This window comes from Tetranychus urticae, chromosome 3 (genome assembly GCF_039701765.1).
Source record: "Tetranychus urticae isolate SD_2017Ah chromosome 3, NJAU_TeUrti_SD_1.0, whole genome shotgun sequence".
NCBI lineage: Eukaryota > Metazoa > Arthropoda > Arachnida > Trombidiformes > Tetranychidae > Tetranychus > Tetranychus urticae.
The window spans coordinates 3,458,827-3,477,504 of record NC_142960.1 but is presented as its reverse complement, the minus strand read 5'-3'; the positions used below and the strand labels follow the sequence as shown (position 1 = coordinate 3,477,504).

At 31.2% G+C, this 18,678-nt stretch overlaps 4 long non-coding RNA genes across 6 annotated transcripts; 3 read left to right on the top strand and 1 right to left on the bottom strand.

Annotated features, from left to right (window-relative positions):
- Positions 1 to 2,918: 2,918 nt before the first annotated feature.
- LOC107371666 (uncharacterized) lies at positions 2,919 to 7,939 on the top strand. 3 transcript variants are annotated; one of them, XR_003083850.2, is made up of 4 exons: positions 2,919 to 3,192; positions 3,321 to 4,632; positions 4,716 to 5,069; positions 5,175 to 7,939. It is a non-coding gene; the product is annotated as an uncharacterized LOC107371666 (long non-coding RNA). The 3 variants fall into 3 exon arrangements; XR_016199733.1 differs by having other exon boundaries at positions 3,321 to 4,643; XR_001570850.3 differs by having other exon boundaries at positions 2,920 to 3,192; positions 3,321 to 3,411.
- LOC107370953 (uncharacterized) lies at positions 7,257 to 10,572 on the bottom strand. Its single transcript, XR_001570721.3, has 3 exons — positions 10,335 to 10,572; positions 10,133 to 10,249; positions 7,257 to 10,029 (listed from the first exon to the last, which is right to left on the bottom strand). It is a non-coding gene; the product is annotated as an uncharacterized LOC107370953 (long non-coding RNA).
- Positions 10,573 to 11,140: 568 nt separating this feature from the next.
- On the top strand, positions 11,141 to 12,603 carry LOC149093186 (uncharacterized). The gene is made up of 2 exons (XR_016199734.1): positions 11,141 to 11,182; positions 11,277 to 12,603. It is a non-coding gene; the product is annotated as an uncharacterized LOC149093186 (long non-coding RNA).
- A 231-nt stretch (positions 12,604 to 12,834) lies between these two features.
- LOC149093185 (uncharacterized) lies at positions 12,835 to 17,499 on the top strand. The gene is made up of 2 exons (XR_016199735.1): positions 12,835 to 13,585; positions 14,242 to 17,499. It is a non-coding gene; the product is annotated as an uncharacterized LOC149093185 (long non-coding RNA).
- Positions 17,500 to 18,678: the final 1,179 nt, after the last annotated feature.

The window sequence follows — 18,678 nt, the reverse complement described above, 5'->3', positions numbered from 1 at the left end:
AAACGTGATTGGATTAGATTGGCGTTTATTCTGATTGTAAGCTTTTCATGAGTGAAAATCATGATCATCAAATCATCATGATTTTGAGGTGTTAACTCGCGATTGATCAATATTCGACTCACTCAGATTGGTTTCTGAGAAATTCATTTCAATATTGATTGTAAATTTTGATTGGCATGACTTATTCAAACAGTTAAACTTTGATGAAATGTGAAACAAAGGTAACACCAATTAACTAGTGACTGCTAAAATGAAATAACAAATTCTTTCATTGATTGTCACAATATACCCAATCTACATTTAAACATCTAGGTTTTCTCATTGAGAATTTGAGTCTTCAAATTTGAATTGATTTCATCAAACTCAATGGAAAGAAATTCATAATCGCTGCAGCCTCTGGTTGAATTTAGCTTGTAAACTTGGTGATTAAAGCCTGAAGTCCATTTTTATTCTTACTCCCGCTAATGAACAGCTTAACCTAAAGCGTTAAGAAGACACAAAACAATTGAAAGATTGAAATCATGAGCACATATTGACACTCAATCAGTGAATGTAGAAAAAATTTAATTAGATTTACTAATTTTAAATCTTTGATTAAAAGAAAATTAAACTATTGTCAGAAAAATAATTCTATTCATAAACGGTTAGATGTTTACAACAAAACAATAAAATTACATGAGATGATCCACTGTTTACATGGATAGAGCTTACATTTTAAAATATTATGAACTAAAGCTTTTGGCCTTTGAAGTTCTGGCCAATCCAACTGAATATCTTCCAAGAAGCACAAACAAAAATCCATTGCAGAATAACGCAGTAGATAAGATAAATATGTGCACAGTGTATAAGCTTTTTTGTTCTTCTGTAGCATCCATGGTATCAAGAAATCTTTTGGTGTCCAACACAATTCCCATTAAAGTTGACACTAATCCAAGAAAAAAAACGATTGTACCAATGTTGAGGATAACTTTCCACTGTTTAATGACGGCTGCTAACATGAGTCCATCAAAGACAAGGCTGATTAGAGTAACACCAATTGCTTGTCCATTGACTAAAACCAGCGCTCCGCTCAATGCGATGATATTCAATCCAACGAGGAAAGTGAAACTTCCTTTCAACCACGATTTTAGAGTACCACAACCGTTGTCTGTCCAATCAATCTCTGTACTTTTCATGGTTAGTTTGTAGATTCAGCTTGATGTTGAGTTACTAACAGATAAATTAGCAATAAAAATTGAAAATAACTTCTTGAGGAATCACTTGAGAAGCAGAATGACAAATGAATGATTTATATACTGAATGTAATAACCATGTATAACAATGGAGTTTAGACCATGATCAAGTTTTTATCGAAGCAATCTACTCAATTCTTATCTAATCTGAAAAAATTTCTGGTTTTATTGATCAGTTGATCCATTATATAACACAAATATTACTCAAATATAGATGAATAACTTAAATCTACTACTACCACTATCTAATCACAACTACTCACTACTTACTTACAGTCACATAGTTAGTCAATCACAATTATAAGGTATACATTCCTTTGCCCAACACAGTTATACCTTCTTACAATGGAATCCTATTCACCATTTCCTTTTCCTTGTTTTGTTTGAAAACTATGAAGAAACCTCTCAACTCTTTTATAATTTCTAATTTGATTTAATAAATTTTATTTTGACTTACAAGCTGCTTAAAGAGCTCTCTTTCTCTCTCTCTATTTTAACTTGAATTTGAAGTGTAAATTTTTAATTTGTATTGTTAGTTAAGTGTACGCTAAATCAATTAAGTCAAAGCTTTAAGCCTTGACTCTTCATCCCTCGATCTCGGTACACAAGTGGATAAGTTTATCGTCTGTGGTTCTGTCACGAAACCTAAACCCTAACATTTACTCGTGATTAATCAGCAAATGAATTCTGAAAATTTCGTTCCAATACAAAATGTAGCTGTTGATTAAAAATGATATACAATTTTAAATCTACATAGACAAACGTGATTGGATTAGGTTGGCGTTTATTCTGATTGTTAGCTTTTCATGAGTGAAAATCATGATCATCATTATTTTGAGGTGTTAACTCGCGATTGATCAATATTCGACTCACTCAGATTGGTTTCTGAAAAATTCATTTCAATATTGATTGTAAATTTTGATTGGCATGACTTTTTCAAACAGTTAAACGCCCTCTTTGATGAAATGTGAAACAAAGGTCACACCAATTAACTAACCAGTTAGTGACTGCTTTAAATTAAAATCAAATCACAAATTCTTTCCATTGATTGTCACAATATAGTCAATCTACATTTAAATTTCTAATAAAAAATCATTAATAACGATAACTGTGCAATCCATACAACAAAGGTCAAAACATCAAATTTTGTGTAAAAAGCGCGGCCGAACGAAAAGGATTTTAAGGCAAATTTTCGAGATTAGTTGTGGTCATCGAAATACAGATAAATCTGAGAAATAAATTACCATAAAATACTTCAACAGGCAAACAGCTGCAAAATAGATTCCAGGCCATTCCTTCAAGTATTGCTAACTGTTGAATTCAGGCTTTTTTATTCACTTGTATCCATGTCCATTGTAACACCACCTTTGAAACAAGCCATAGCCATTAAATGTACCATCCTGACATCTGCTCGTTACATCGGGTCAATCAGCTCATAAAAATCAAATAACCAAGAGATCCAATTTTGGATAATTTCCAGAAAAGCAATGATAATTTTATGGGACAAAATTTTTGACAGTTCAATAATGTAATTTAGTATACTGTAAACATTAAACATATAATCCACTGTACTATTTCAATTATAACTCATTAAAAATAGATTGATTAATTGAAGCAGTAAAAATTGTGAAAAGAGTAAAACAATAAAAAAATGAAAACAAATCCAAATCCAAATCTTGATCAGATTGATACCAGCTTAATATCTGATCCAACAGATATAAAGTAACAAGTGTATTTTGAAAACATTTGAATCATAAAATGGAAACATTTTCTTTATTAATATATTAATAAGGATCATTACAACTGTTAATTTTGTTTTTATATCTCGTTAATCAGGATTTATAAAATGTGTACAACAACCATTCCAATTGAATCGAAAGCTTTTGAGGGGAAAAAGGATTAAAACAAAATGTGCTCCTCGTCAAGTGTATTGCATGATGGATAATCGATACAAAAAAAGGTGAAAAGTTTAATATGATACAATCGCTATTTAATCTAATTAATAGCGCTTTATTAAATGTTTTAAAGTGAAATGATATTGACCAGACTAAATTAAATTGTATTATCTTCTGTTCCTTTTTTTTGCAGTGAGGATTTAAATCAATTTATTGTGAACAGAGCAAGATTACCCGGACTGGAAGGACAAGAAGGAGCAAATGGCAGGCCAAATGAAGCAAATGTGCATTGAGATTTCAATTTAGCAGATTAATTTTGTTAAATCTTTTTCAATTTTTCATCGTTTCCCGCTGAGTTTGAAGGTGTCATCTGATGTGTATGATGATGATGATGACGATATAATACTGAATGAAGCATGGAAAGAGCCACAAATTGAATTTTTCAAGTGTCTTGTTCTGAAAAATTATATTTACTTGTCTACATCTGGAGATATTATGAGCCAATCCAGGCAGGATTAGTCAGCTTAGTAACCTTTCTCAGCACACAATACAAGATGTTGACAAAATTGTAAATTTAAATTTTTCACTTTCCTGGACATGTAATCAAGCTGAAATGGTGAAAAATCTTGTTACTCTTGGGTCCTTCAAATTTCAGCCTCACTCAGAATGAACATCATGATGATTGCCTCTTTCCTTTCTTTCCAATCATCATCTCCCTTACAATTAATGGTCTCGATTTAGCCATTTTGTCAGATCCATCTTCCTTTTCCCTTGATAATGAGATTGAATCAGTTTCTTAATCCGATTTTTAAGCATCAATTAGTCTCCTTCTAGCTTCATTGATAATCTATTGATGATCATCCATCATCCATTTTACGACAACTACACATTTCAATCATCATCAACATCATCGACACATCAAACAACACACAAACTATTCACTATTATTATCTGCTCTTCAAATCATTTCAACCTTTCCAGAGGAATTAATACGTTAACATATACATTGATTACTTTGAACAAAGTTACACTATTAGACAGCCTTTAAAGATCATTAATCAGCTGATTAAATAGCTTGCGTTTAACAAAAAAAAGAGTAGATTAAATCAGGAAGAACGGATCATAATCTTAAGGTCCAATTAGTTGATTTCAATGAACGTTTGCCTAAAAACAATAATTCAACCTAAACTGGTTGAACAGCATTAAGTTTAATCATAAAACAATATCAACATCAATACAACAAATCCAAAGATGATCAAGAGAAAGTCAATGTTCAATTTAATCACAATCATCTTTTTTCACTCTAATTGCTTGCAAATCAAACTCATCTTAAAGACTTGAGCTAACTAAATGAATATTTAAATTTAATGAGCCAAATCTTAAGTCTAACATTTCAATGATAATTGATTAACATCAATTAAATTACTAATTAACTAATGAACCAGCAAAACAGATTAACTTTCATTTGCAAAAGTGTCAATGTTTTCTAATAGAGGGCGCTGACTGTATGTAAAATGTAAAATTAAATTTTACTGTAAACCGCTTTTAAATCCTCAAAATTATTAATGATTGCTTCTCATTATCTTAGATTTCATTGCAAATGGAGACTTGAGATGGCAATAACGACCATTTTCCATTTCGACCCCCGAATCGACCACAAGATCAATCTTTCAATATTTAAATCGCTACGCAACTGTTGGCTTAAACGAGTGAAGAGCAAAATTTCAGTCGATTTGTGACTTATTTAGGTTTAGTCAGGCCGGACAAGCAATCAGCTTTTCTCAAATACTTCAATCGTTAAAGAAGAAGCTCATTTAGATCAGAAGCACGGTAGATCGACCCTAAAGTTTTAAAAGACCGATCTTCGATTTTTTTCTGTCATCACTCATAGACTTGAAAAACCAAAATGTAAATGATTCGCCACACAACAATACACTAAAAGGTAAGCTACGATTTTTGTTGACATTAAGTTCACAACTATGAGCCAAATTTATTTGACTTTCACTAATTTGTCAACTAATAACAACAACCTCTTTGTTTCTCGCAGATTGGGAAAGCCTCGGCTGGATTGACTCGTAACTGTTGACTGTCATTAGTTTACAATGATCATAAAGTGATAATAATTACGGTTAATGGTAATGGTTATGATAACGTTAATAATCACTTTTAACTTGCTACAATTTATTCACAACTCAGCATTGGATAAAGATGCTGATTGACGCTAAAAGAAGGCCTTAAGGATTGAAAAAGATGGATTTAATTAACAACAACAAGGAACAACAAGATGTTTTATTTTTAAATTAGTGGCTTTTATTCAAGTTAATTTGCATCTAATTGTTTATCTATCTCAAGGCAATTTAAAGTCATGATTGGAAAGTCAAAGAGCCTTTTCATTTCATCATCTTTATTGATGCTAAGAGGATGAAGAGCATTTCATCTTTTTGCTCTTCTTTTTCTTCCTTTCATTTCTTATAATGTTATCGTTGACTCTTGAGGTGATTGAATATTAACACCCATTGGTCAAGTTAACAATCTTTAAGGGCATCATTCGCATAATGACAATGTTTCTATTATAATTGCTAATTTTATTATCTATTCAATTCTGTTGGCAAATTGTGATTGAAATAATAATGATTAGCTATAATAACTGAATCGACTAACAGTTATGAGCAGTGAAACCAAACAAACAAGTGTCTGTTAAAACATTTTGTTATTCAACTCAATATTATGATACAAGTTAATGCTCAATATTTTGAACCATTAATTGTAATTAGAGATAAGATTAACAATATTCCTCAGTGAAACTAAATATTCATCTAAATATAAACCAATTTCGGGGTTGATTGGACTCATTTCAGGTTCTCGGTAAAAAAAGGGATTGACTTGAAATCTTATTCCAATCTGATTATTAGCAATCTAAAATAAAGTGAATGATGTTTCTGGTTTCATCCATTAACTATGACACTTCAATTAACGAACCTGTTCCATGTTTTAGTTAATGTCTAATTGATTATAATCAACTAAAAGAAATGAATCAGAGATTAGTGGTCATCGAGAGCTTTAATCAATCCTAACATGGGATACGAATGAAAATTTAATTAAAATGAAATGTTAAACAACTAAACCAACAAACCAAAGGATATTATGTCAAGTTGGAAATTAAATTGAACTCGTCAATATCATTGTTAGTCCTGTTATCGGTGAGATTTGTGAAGATGAAAGCGAACAGTTCTGTCACCATTCAGATAGAGACTCTATCTGGTACTTATATTTACACACATTAGACTCGCTAGCTGGCTCAGTTTGAATCGATATCAAGAAATAGATTTTGATTGAATTTCTATTGGAATCTCCAAAGTATTAAAATTGCTTTATTTACACTTCTGGTTGATATATTGAAACATATTTCCTTATATTTAAACAGCTGTCTATTTATCCGTTGGTTATTCAATTGTTTAACGAGGTTAATTTTTTTAATTCTGGGGAAAATATAAATGTGAGTTTCCCTCTTCATTATCTATCCAATCTATCCAAGCTGTTTGTTGAAACTTCAACCGATCAAAAGGATTTTCATCTTTAATTCTCGCCATTTATCATCTATTCCTGAAAATGTTATAAAAAATTATTCAAGTTTTACTCAGGAATTATGAATCATAATTTATGGCTGACACAATTATAAGTGGATGGATAAAAAAACCAATCAATAATCGCGATCAATAGTCTTCTTTAATATTATTAGCATCAGACTTTGCTCTTTGATTAACAGTAAAGTCTCATAATATTACAGTAAATCAACACTTTAATCAGTTAAGACCAACAGTTGGATTACATTGCAAACTGAAACCAGAAAATAGAAAGCAAGCAAAGTTGATTTCCAAGAATTCAAGATTAATTGATACACCTAAGACTATTAGTAATAACTAAAGAATATCAAATCACTTGAAGTGTTTTTGCAGGAAGAAATTAACTAACCAACAATGAAAGCCATCAAAATGTTGTTATCAAACTCTTTTTTTTCATTGTTACTTGTGACTTACTTTCATCACCTTGGAAGATCTCTCAGATAAACTCCCTCTGATTACCGTCGAGATTGATTCAATGTTCATTTGAATCACTTTAGTTTCATTCATTTACCCATTTTGTGTGCATCAAACAGTTTCATTAAGTTCTTTATTACACTAATCAACATTTATTAACCATCATGGCGTTCGAAGTTCACAGTAAAACAAAGTCATTTTTTATATGTATTTTTGGTGTCGCAGTTGTGCTCGATATCATTCAACTACTTGGTGGCAGTTTCGGTGGTGGTGGTACCCAAATCAGTACCGGTATTGGTAGCTTGATATTTGATGGAATTATGTTGTTGGCAATCATTAAACAATGGAGAGTTTTCCTGAAATTTTGTCGAATCATCACCATCATTATTATTGTTTTGAAATTCATTGTGATTGTGCTTTCAATCATCGCATTAGTTGCTCTTAAAAAGGACTACAAAGACTATGATTCCGACAGAAAATGGTTGATCGTCAACCTGGTAACTCTCATCATGAGTTCCCTTCTCAACTCAATTTATGCCTTCCTTCTTGGAAAGTATATACGCCAACTAGAAGGACATTGACCATTGAACCACAAGTATCGTATTGCTATCAATATATTCACCTCAAAACTATACAGCCTCTTACTTCACACATCAATTTTCAACGCACTTGGCAGCTTTCATGGCAAGATAAATCAAAATGTTATGTACATGAACACACGAAATTTTTAACATGAAAATAAATCTCATCAACATTAGTTTTTGATTTTTGAAAATGTTTGTTTCTTGAAATAACTTCAAAGTTTATGAAATTAATTTTTTGAAGATTGCCATTCTCTACGAGGAAACCGTTATCAATTACCGTTAACCTTTTCAACTTTTATATTCTCAATTGGTCATTGGGTCAATTGGGTTTTAGTGCGAGGATTGTGTTTTTGTTTCACTGGATACCTAGTAAAGCACCCATAATTGTCCTTATAGTTGTGAGACTGTTAGCTGTAATCATGAACTCTAGAGGCTACAGTTTGCATAGCTATGAAAACTATTATATTTTTGTCAATTTTTTCAATGAATTGGTTAAATAAATATTTGAACGTTAAAACCAAATGGTTTCATTCAAATGATGAGAAAACGGTATTTATGATGCATTGTGTGCCAACGAGGCTCCTCGCGTCTTTCATTTCGATGCCATTTGCTGGCATTAATGAGCATTGTTTGTAAAAGTGTGACAAATGGCGTCTTATTTGTCACTTTCGTACTACGTCTTCACAGCTTTATGACTGGAAGGTTTTGTGAAGTTATCCTTGTGTTTGATTCCATTGAATTTAAATGTTCTTTCAAATATTATTTCATTAATTATATATTCCTTCACATCATTTAATATCTCAACCAAAGAGTAAATAAGCTCAACTCTTAACGCCCATTTCAAGTATCCATTCAAGTGTTGATGTTTAACCAGGAAAATAAAGGTACTAATAGTCGATGGTTAAACTGATTATCGTCGTCTCTGAAACATTGTGTTCTTTGCTGGTTTTGTTTCTCTAAAAATATTACACTCAAATGATGAGCCATGAAGATTTGCTATATATTGTTTAAAAGAACCAGAATGAAAATTGGAACAAAAGTTGCGTCAACAAAAAAACCAAAAAAGACAGTGTTAAATCAATTTGTTTTGTCACAATTTTAATGGGAAAACGGGAAAACCTTTCAATACCAAAATAATTTGAAATGTGCGAGTGTACATTCAGTAAATTCCCATTGGAAACAAACAAATTCAAATTGAAAAAACTATGTCTTAATGAAAAAACCAAAAAAATCCTTGGATTTTGGTCAAATTGAAAAAAAACTGATTCAGATTGAACCATCGTTAAAAATATTGAATATAAGATGGCAACTTGTATTTGGCTACTAGAAGTTTGTTTTTAATTCAGACGTTAATTGCAAATATAATTATTTTGATTGCATTCTAAATATGATTTTTAAAGTAGTCTAACAAGACCAAGTAGATTTTTGAACGGTTGTCTATACTTTGCATGAAGTTTCAATTGACTGAATAAGGCTACGATAGAAATATCGAGGAAGAAAATGAACGGTTAATTTGTTTTGATTCGGAGTTGTGAAAATTGAAATGTTGCTTGAAATTCTGGAGAGTCTGAATAAGTGGATGAAAATGAAAAGACAAAATTATTGTCTAAACAATAAACCTCATTAATATTAACATTACATTTCTTTTCTTATTGCTACATTGCAAGTAATTTCTGAATCCATGTACATTAGCAATCATTTTTTTGTTTTCAAATTATGTTAATGGTTTTTTGGTCCCTCAATTCAATTAATAACAACAAGAATAAACAAAAATACAAACGCATTGACATTGCAATCAACAAGTGAGGAATGTATTACATGACTACAGAAATCATTTACAATCGTTGATTGTCATGAAGATGATTATGATAGCAACTTATCGAGCTTTCATCTAGAAACAATTAAAAAAATAAAAAGGTAAAAGTTAACAAAGATGTTGCTTTCATTGCCATCATTTACCACTTTTGCTTAATAAATTGGTTCTTGGATGAAAGAAAAGAAAAGTTGTTCACTTGATTGTGATTAAGTTTTTTCAAGAAAAAAAGAAATGATATATTTCTTTTAATAACCTTTCAAAGATCCAGTGAACATGAAAAAACAAAACACAACGGCATGGCAATGAAGTAAAGGGAGGTTTCCTTGAGATGAAAAATATATTTAAAAGAAGGAGGATTCACTTGATTATATCTTGTTAATTGATTTTGCTTCTTTGCCCTCATCTCCATCTCCATCTCCAACTTCATCGCTGGATCATCCCCTGCATCATCATTATTTTACTAGCCTGAAAGAGAGAGAAAAGTGATTAGAAATGAATGTTAAACTCAACATTTTATTTGGTTAAATCAAGATGACAGAAGATAAAAGTTGATGAAGATTTTACTCACTGTGAGAAGCTGATGAAGTTTGTTTACTCAGAGATGATCATCATCAAGATTCTGAGTTATGGTTTAACATGTTTTCCAAGATGAAATATTATGTAACATTTATATCCAAACCAAACACTAAAGATAAGGGATGAGCAAAAATGAAGATGGCAAACGTTACAAGGAGAAATATAACAAAAAAAGCCAAATAATAAAGACTTACATGTGGTTTTTGCCATTTTATTGCGTCTCAAGTGAAAGGGAAAACCAATTATCGGCAGCATTTTTATTGATGAAACAGTCAGACGATTATCTGAATCCATTAACATTGCCATGAATTAAACAAGACGATGATAGTAATAACATTCATGTAAAAAAAGTACAACAATTATAATAATATCATTATTAATGATTTAAAAATAAAAAAATCTTTAGGGTTATATAAAAATATTAAAGCAAGAGCAGAAAAAATAAGGCAAAAGTGAAAGTCATAGCCTTGCAGTGGTCACATGTTAATTGAAATTGATGATGGCGGGAAGATTGAATGAATAAATCGTGTTTTGAGAAAAAAGAAAAAATCATTGGAATTTATTTCTCTATCATTATTATCTTCCTTTTAACCTTTATATTTAAAAGTTGCCTCTTTTTTATCATATAATAATAATTGACTCCTTCATCATCATCAACATTATTATCTTAGCTACTGTGACACAAAAAGAAGGCCAAAATGTCTTAAGGCGAGAAGAAGCTCAATGTTGGTAACCTCATCTTTCCAATAAAAAAAGACTTCTCTGTAATGAAAAAGACGATGATGATGATGATGATGATAAGAGGCAACTTGTTTAACCTGTTTAACCAAAGTTACTCTTGATCCAGCAACCTTGTTGGGTCTTTCATCTCGGGTCAAATGTGATCAAAGTTAACCTTCCCTGCCTGTTGCTGTTCATTTTCATTGCAAATGTAATGCACAAGTTGCCCTCTTGGTTCCCATTGAAAATCTTGTATTACCTTGTTGACCCAACCGATGACCACAAATTTTATCCTCATGTTTACTTGTTTACTTGTTTACTGGTAAATAAATCAAATTATATTATCAAACTAATTTACTTTTATTGTAAATTAACTAACAGTAAAGTTTTAAAATGCGTTTTTGTTGCTCTGTTAGACTCTTTTAGGCTTTTTTAACAATTCTTTGATGGTTTTTTCATGATAATTAAAAGACTCATTATACGAAATTTTTGACCCAATTCCTGGTTCTCCGTCTTCCAGTCACAGACTGTCCCGATTTGATATCAATCAAAGGTGAACTCGAATAACTGAAAATAGCTTTTTGCTATCGACTGATTTAAACTCTCGGATGAACTGACTACCTTTAAGATGTCAGTTAATTGTCCAAATATCTGCATTACGATTTTAATCCAACAGAAAACAGAAGTTTTAACACTCATTATGATATCAAAAGATTCTATGTCTCTGAGTGATTTGATTATTGAATCGCCATTTGAGTGCGATGGTATTTTTCTGGTCTAAAGCACTTAAAACTAGAAAAAGGAAAATTTTAATCAACAATTACAATCCATAATGTAATTTTAAATGAATTATTGGGAATCGATTTAATCTCATTGAACATATCAACTCCAATTAACACCAGCTGAACAACCTTTCATCTAAAGATTTCAATCAGATCAAAGAATCGATTTGATTGTTTTCCTAGAATTATATTTTGTTTCAACTTGTTAGCATTTGTATCCATCATGTTTCATTTGAACAATGGATTGGATTGAACACTGAATGATAACTTCTATCAGATTAGTAGAAACATTGAAGTTTGTTTGATTAAACAGGATTCATTTGGTATTTAGTATTTCAAGTAACTGTGACTGTGAATAGAGTAATCATAATGCAAAGCAACAGCTCTTTAAAGTTACTTTTGGTTATAATTTTCGGCTTCCTCATCATATGTGATGCCACAAGATTGATCACATCAATGGTGGCTGGCAGCGGTTCAGAAATTGTAGCAACATTGATTGTCCTTTCCATTGATGGACTCTTCTTAATGGCCGTCATCAAAGAGTGGAGAGGAATCCTTAAAGTTGGTCGAATGATCATCATTGCTTTGATTGTTTTTGCTTTAATCGTGCTAGTGATGGGAATCGTTGCGATTGTTTCCGCTGGCAAGAATCATAAAACGACTGAAAAAAGATCCTTTATTGCTCTCGAGATTATTCTCGCACTTGAAATACTTGCCTATTCGCTTGTGGCCTTACTTATTAGAAGGTATAACGATGAATTGCAAACCTCACTCATTGCCGCTGCAAATGCATTTTAATCGACAAAATTCATTCTTCCATCCAAACTCACCATTAATCATAAGAATATTTGTAAAAGTTTAATTTATTACAAGATTTATTTTAATAAACTTTGACAGCGAATAAGCTCAAAGTGTTACTAAATTTTATTAAATAGTAATTAAATGATTTTTAACCATTCAATTGTTTAATTGTTTATTTACCTTGAAAGTATATTGTGTGAAGCAATTAATGATTTATAGCAGAAATGAAAGTAAAAAATGGTTTTCAGGTTTCAATATAAACATTATGAGTTTGGGTGCAGAAAAGGAGGGAAATAGATAAACAAAATAACTAGGAATTGATTTTCAGTGTTATTAAGTAGTTATCAATAATCTTTCGGTTTCTCATCAAACCCAACATTCGATTAGATTATTTTCCTAGTAATTTCAATTCATTGTTTTTCCGTTATTAATAGATGAAATCCAAGGTCTTCGATTAGTTTGAAACCTTGTTGGTTGAACGTTATTGAAGTGTGAAATGTTGATTAGAATTAGTCGAGTAAGATCAGGCTATGATAAGGACTAAACGATATTAGCTTGAATTATTAATATCTTGAATAATGGGGTGAAGTTTGTAGGTTAGTAATCTGATACAAGACTGCTCAACTTGCTTTCACTACAAGTTTTAAGATTACATCTAGAGCCGACTTTAGCAATTTACTGTTAATCAGTACTGAAGTAAGAAATATTTCAATGAAGATGAAACACAATTCGTTGTTTTACTTTTGATTACTTCCACGAAAAGTTTTTTTCGACTTCACCGTGATGTTTTGAAGTCGAGATTCAAGTTTGAAAAATATTCATTTCAGGTAGAGACCAGGATGCCAGCTCAAAGTGCTAGTTCTACAAAATCGATAATAGTTGGATTCCTGCATTTACCGTGGACATTTTATGCCATCAGATTCATCATAGTTTCTTCCAGTAGTTTGGAAAATGGTTCGCACTGCAATACTGGAATCTACTGAACTACTTTCATATTAATGACCATTATTAAACGGTAGCTAATTTTTTCTTAGAGTTGCTAGATTCGTTAGTAGGATTTACACTGCCTTCAATATGCTAGTTGTGCTTGGAGCCCTTGCGATCACTGCTGATGACTCAATTCAGAACGTTCTCGATTTTGGGTGAGCTCATAAGTATAATGTTAGCTAATTAATTGACTATTAAGTTATGATATTTTGTATTCTAAACAATTATTTGACAGTCAGATGTAACAGGTGAAGTTGAGTTATTAATATAAAACACCTAGCAACATTAAGGTACAGGTAAATGTGTGAATGATTAATTTGGAAATGCACTTGTATACAATGAAAAGAGAGATTATCTTGTTTTATACGGTTTATCAATAGAAGATCTGTCTGTCATGAACTCAGTGTTGGCTGAATGATTCAATTTTTGCGAATTAATTTTGCAAGTATTGGGCTTTTGTATCTTAATCGGATAACAAAGATATCCAAAATTTGATGCACTGAACACAAAATAAAGACAAGAAATGCCCATCTCACAGATAACTTTCACACTAAATCTTTTTGAGGCAACTCAATGTTGAATCGTAATTTACAAAATGAACTATTAATCAAAATGAATGCATTTCATGAGCATGAGTTCACTCAGCACCTGGTTCATCTTTTCATCGACTTTGTCTGTTGCTATTCGCTTTTTCAGCTTCTTGTTTCATTGAACACAATGAATTAATATGTCACTAACCACACAATAACTTGAATTCTGTGCACCAGAAAAATATTGATTATAAACATTCAGTTTATTATTTACCTTTCAGTGAATGACAACAGTGAACGCTTCAAACAATAATTTTCAAGAAATCTTAAAGTAACTATGATGTTTAAACCTATGTTGGATATCACCGTCACCGTAAAAACAGTCTTGTGTGGAATTTTTTGTGGAATTTTACTGTTGACTACGAGTTTCATTATTCAAAGAGCGGTAGTCCATTCAAATAATGTAGAAATAGGATTAACCGCATTCAGCCTTGCTATCAGTGGAACCATGTTGATGGCCATCATCAGACACTGGAGTGATTTTATTCAAAAAAGTCTTAATATGCTATTTTATACGTTTTGGGTTTGTATAATCGGTGTTATGCTTGGAATCTTTGTTGTTTTTGTAGATTTCAATTCAGGCATAATATTTCTGATTGTCGCAATTGTAGCATTTGTCTGTAATAATATTTTATCCTATCTTTTGTCCAGATATCTTAGAGAATTATCCTCTACTTCCTACTTACCTGCTAATTTAAAATCTGCTACATAATAAGCTGCTATCTTAGATGCTGAGCTTGAGTTCATGATTATGTTATCAGCTTTTCCACATAGCCATTTTTTAAAACATAGCTGAATAAAACAAAATGTTTTGAATGATTTAATATCTTTTAATTGCTCTAAATTATCGCGAAAGAATAGCAATTTAAGACGTAATAAGATTCTTAATGCTTCGTTGTTTGTTTGCGCGATTGGTGGTTCAGTTATAATATAATAATATTCATAATATTATATGTTAATTTGACTTGAAACAAGGAATAATTCCATCTTCTTCTCAATCAATCGAGTCAATAGACAACCAACATGAGCAATTTTAATCATGAGTTTCAGTATATATCGTAATTTACTGAGATTAATTAACACGGAAATCACTAATCTCGATGAGTCAAACACTTGTTTAATCATGATTGAAAATATGTTGAAGCACATATTATTTATGTATAAAAAGCATTCATTTGTTATTTTGCTTCTAAAGTGAAAAGGTTATTTTCAATTTTATTGCTGATCAACCTGTGATTTTCAGTTTAACTTCAATTTTAAGGCTATAAAGGATTTCGCCAGAGTAAGATGCCAATCCAAGTCAGTAGTACTTCAAAATGGTGGTTAACCGGAATATTTAGTTTTCTTGTTGTTCTTAATATCATCGAATTGAGCGGACAAATGATTTTGAACAGTGGACTAGAAGTTGTTCCTACTTGCATCAGCCTTGTTGTCGATTTAGTCATGTTAATGGCCATCATTAGACAGTGGAGAGGCATTGTGAGCATTGCTCGAATTGTTCTTATAATTGAAATCGTATTCGGTTTAATTGTATTTGTGATTGCAACTGTTACAATTACTACTTACGAATTCGATAATAAATCAGATAGAAACACCGCGATTGTGCTCCAGACAATCCAAAGTATTGATATACTCTGCGATATAATTCTATCCATGCTTATTGGAAAATATAATGACGAATTGAAGAATGCATCTTCTGCCTAAGTTTCAATTCATCGCATTTATTTCATCATAAAACTTTATTCACGTAATCATGTAATAATCAATTCCACTACATATTGAATCTCAAGTTTAACTTATTTGTTAAAAAATGAAATGAATAAAACTGTTATATTTTTTAAAAACTTTTAAGAATATTCGTTTGAAGCTCATAAAAACAAAAAATGGGTTTCAGGTTTCAATCAACAAAGTTTATAAGTTACATTACATTGTTCAATTGTCATCACCAGTATTTTAGGGATTCTTAGATTAGCGATATTGAGTTGTGATAGCAAAATTTATGTAACGATATTAGTTTTCTTGATTTGAATAATGTTTTGAAATTCATAATGATTAGTAATTCTGAACTATTCCCGGTAAACTATTGTGATTGCAACTAAAGAATGGAAGATTTTTGATGAAATGTTTATGATTTCATGCATATCTAATTACATTTTTTTCTGGCTCATTTATCAGAAAATGATTCCATTTTTTTGGAAATTTTAATCGAAGAAAGCTGGTATGTTGATTGGACTTAAAAACGAGAAATAACTTTGTTTTCTTCTCATTGAATTGGGACAAGCAACATGAGTCCAACTCTAAATTGACCATCAAATCATTTGTCCAAGTTAAACATAACTCTTTCCTGTGATTTGATTTGTTTTAAGACATAAATCATATCCATCATTTGCAAGTTTCAATACCAAAGGTGTTTTGACTGAGCAGAAAGGGCAATATTTATCAACAATTGTAATTTTAATTTGAAAGGAATTACTGAAAACTTTATTTTCTGACACTTTTTACTCGTCGGATACATTAGAGTAACAACATAATTGACTTCGCATGAGTCACCTTTGTTGTTTCTAACGAATAATGTTGAATTTCCTTTTAATATTCTATCATGAAAGATATTGAGTTAAGGAATAAAAGTGCAATTTCAATTAACAGTTTCAGTACATATTGTAATCTACTCAGAATAAATATTATTCTCAGAAATCTCGATAAGTTAAACACTGGTTAATCATTACCGTGATAAATTTACTTGGATTTGCAACATGTTGCAGAACATATTATGCTTGTATAAAAAACATTCATTCTTGTCAAGTGATTCTCGAAAATTTGTCTCCAATTTTCATTGCTTATTAACCTGTGATATATTCAGTTCATAACCAATTTTAAAGTTACAAAGGATCTTTTTAAACTACAAGATGTCAATCCAAGTCAGTAGTAATGCAAAACGGTGGTTGACCGGAATATTCAGTTTCCTTGTTGCTCTGGATATCAGCAGATTGATCATACAAATTGGTTTATACAGTGGATCAGGAATTGTAACTACTGTTATCAGCCTTGTTGTCGATCTAGTCATGTTGATAGCGATCATAAAACAGTGGAGAGGTGTTGTTAACATTGGTCGAATCATTATTATACTTGAAATTTTATTCGGTTTAATGGCATTTGCGGCTGGAATCGTTACTCTTATTACTAGCCATGATATTGAGAAGTCAGAAAGGAACACCGTGATTGCGTATGAAGCTACCCTAAGTGTTACGATAATCTGCTATTCATTTCTAACCATCCTTATTGGAAAATATAATGACGAATTGAAGAGTGCCTATTCTGCATAACCTTCAATTGCTAGCATTTATTTAATCATAAAACTTTATTCATGTAAACATCTACTGTTCAATAGCATAACAATACCGTAACATTTCGAATCGCATGTAATTTAACTTGTTTTGTAACAAAAATGAAATGAATAAAATCTTTCTGAAAAACCTCTAAGAATATACGTACAGGTTTCTGGTTCTAATTACCAACTTTAGAAGTTACATTCTATTGTTCCATTATCTTTACCAGATACATAATGAGATTTATTTTAGAGATTTTTGTATCAGCGATCTTGGGTTGTGATATCAACACTTGCGTTCTCAAGGATCATTTACCAAATGATGTAACGATTAACCGATGACTAACTTTAATAATGGTTTGAAATGAATGGACGATTGAGTATAAAGTTTGCTTTCTGTTTACATTCCGTCTATATGTTGACGGTCAATGAAAATATTGAAACAGTTTACAGACATAATTTGGTCATCCATTTCAAAATTTATTTCGGTATTGCTTATTTAAGTGCTTTCCTGGTTAATTTACCAGTAGATAATTTAATGGAAATTTTAATCGAAAAATAAGAAAACTTTATACATATAGTTAGGTATTTAGTTAGTAGATAATTTTAAAAACTTGATGAGTTGGATACTGATCGAATCATATCATGTTAATTGAACTTGCAGATGTACATGTTAGAGTAAATGGAAAATATCGTTGACCCATCGTAAGTTGCACCGAAAGTTTGTAGCTTTAGCATGAAAATAATGGTTCAGTTTGTTTTGCATTCCATTTTAAAAGGTTTTGACTGACAAGGGATCGGCATGAACTGGTAATCGAGTTTTTGAATGAAATATATATTTTTTAATAGTGCATTAGGGGTACAAAAAAAGTGAAAAATATTAGGTGCCCGTTTTTTGTTTAACGGAAGTTAGCGACGTTTGAAGTCATACGGATTTGCTATGTCACTCATTATGAAAATGCTTATTTTCAAAGAAACAATGAAGGCAAAGTGTTTTACGGCAACTTGGCCAGGAACATTGCATGAAAGATGTAATGTTACAACCACTGGTCTGGCATATTATGTGTTCAGGTTCAAAACAAATCTCTTTCAAACCTTCAAACCTCGTTGTATCAATATTGAAACCGCTATTTGACCATGCAAATCTGAACATTGGTATGAATAATGGGGAAGTTAACTGGTTCAGAATTAGCGAATTCATTGTCACAATTGTATCTCGATGATGAAGAATTATGGGAAGTCTATCAAGTATAATTCTTGATTGTATTCTTTTTATAAAGTCTTTCCATTGACGAAATGCATAAACATCCAATGGCTGCATCATACTCGTAGC